Source organism: Mastomys coucha, unplaced genomic scaffold, assembly GCF_008632895.1.
Source record: "Mastomys coucha isolate ucsf_1 unplaced genomic scaffold, UCSF_Mcou_1 pScaffold5, whole genome shotgun sequence".
NCBI classification, from domain to species: Eukaryota; Metazoa; Chordata; class Mammalia; order Rodentia; family Muridae; genus Mastomys; species Mastomys coucha.
The window spans coordinates 53,143,622-53,145,912 of record NW_022196911.1 but is presented as its reverse complement, the minus strand read 5'-3'; positions in this window follow the sequence as shown (position 1 = coordinate 53,145,912).

Genomic DNA, 2,291 nt, shown 5'->3' with positions numbered 1-2,291 from the left:
AGGCTCAGGGAGTACTATAGCAGGAGGGTTTCTCTAGGAAAACCCTACCATGCCCCACCCTGGCAGCACATGGCTAAGAATCCTGAGATCTTTTTTTTTTCTTCGAGACACTGTTTTTCTGTGTAGTCCTGACTGTTCTGGAACTCATTTTGTCGACCAAGCTGGCCATGAACTCAGAAATCTGCATGCCTCTGAAGTGCTAGGTTTAAAGGTATGAGCCACCACTGCATGGCTGAGTCCTGAGATCTTAAGAACTTGGCATCTAGGTGGGTAGGATTTGGGAGGCTGCCAATATTACCATTTGCTAAATTTCAGCACAACTTGGGTTGATCTTTCATTTTCAGTTCAAGGGTAGTCAAGAAAACCCCCTATTGTAGCTTATATAAAATGACAGCTGATTTGCACTATAGCCCCATCTGCTTGGGGCTTAGGTCATGTTCAGAGTCAGAGTGGACAACACACCAAGACCTCAAGGTCAGCTGGTAACTGAGCACCTTGCAGCCAGTCCCAATCTCCCCTGACCTTGGTGACCTATGTCCTTAGACTCCCTCAAATACCAACCTACCCAAACCCTATCATCACTGGGTGGTAGCTATTTCCTTCTTCACATGAGCATTCGGAGAAATGCTCTCTGCAGCAGCATCGAGTCAGAAAAACAGACACTGTATGGTACTGTTCTGGTACATGGCCTGTCCCCATATGGCACTAATACTGGTGAATGAGGCCTTAATGTCTCCACACAAACCTGATAAAAGCAGCATGTAATGAATAAAGCCACCAGGCAGTGGTGGCGCACGCCTTTAATTCCAGCACTTGGGAGGCAGAGGCAGGTGGATTTCTGAGTTCAAGGCCGGCCTGGTCTACAGAGTGAGTTCCAGGACAGCCAAGGCTACACAGAGAAACCCTGTCTTGGAAAACAAAAACACAGACAAAAAAAAAAAAAAAAAAAAAAAAAAAAAAAAAAAAGAAATAAAACAAAAACAAAATAAAGTCTATAACTCCAGTAGATTGTGTTGTTGCAGTCACTGCCCACCACCCCCAACACTTGGGAACTAAGGCCACACAACTAAGGAGCAACTGACACATCTGCTCCTAAGGAAGAGGACTGAGACAGGTATGGTTCATCTGGCAACTTACGGAATAGAGGCCACTGGCAGTGACGTCCTACCACTCAACAGTAAGAAATTACTTACTGTGTCAGGTCTTGGAGGAAAGTAAACTCTCTACATAAGGAATTCTTACATATAACACAGGGCGTGAAAACCCAACTCCACCCTTTCTCAAGCTTTACAGCATCCAGGGTCAAGGAGGGTCAAGGTTGGCCAAGAACCCAAATGTACTAGGAGCACCAAGGGCCCTGTCTCAGGCAGATGCCCAACCAGTGTGTTGTACTGTACGTATGCTCTTGTAGAGTGTGTGCTCCTCCATCTGGGGACACACACCAGGTTTCTCCCTCACACCCAACAGCAGTGTCCCAGATAGGAGACCAGTCAGTGTTTTGCCGTTTCAAGTTTTTTTTTTTTTAAAGATTTATTTACTTATAATACAAAAGTACACTGTAGCTGTCTTCAGACACACAAGAGGGCATCAAGTCTCATTATGGATGGTTTTAAACCACCATGTGGTTACTGTAATTTGAACTCAGGACCTTTAGAAGAGCAGTCAGTGCTCTTATCCACTGAGCCATCTCTCCAGCCCATCAAGTTTTTATTTTTATACTTTTTTTTTTTTTAATTAAAAGGCAATAAGAGACTGGCAGTGGTGGTGCACGTCTTTAATCCCAGCACTTGAGAGGCAGAGGCAGGTGGATTTCTGAGTTCGAGGCCAGCCTGGTCGACAGAGTGAGTTCCAGGACAGCCAGTGCTATACAGAGAAACCCTGAATCCAAAAACCACAAAATAAATAAATAAATAAATAAATAAATAAAATTATCTATCTTATGTATAGGAGTACACACTGTAGATGTACAGATAGTTGTGAGCCTCTATCTAGTTGTTGAGAATTGACCTTTAGGACCTCTGCTTGCTCTGGCCCAAAGAGTTCTTTATTTTTATAAATAAGTACACTGTAGCTGTCTTCAGACACTCCAGAAGAGGGTGTCAGATTACATTGGGTGTGGTCGTGAGCCACCAAGTGGTTGCTGGGATTTGAACTCAGGACCTTGGGGTAGAGCAGTCCGTGCTCTTACCAACTGATCCTCACCAGCCCCCAGCCAGTCACTTTCAAAGCTACTGTTACATTATCAGGGAAAGCAGGGTCACACAGGAGCAAACACTGGCAAAGACACAGAA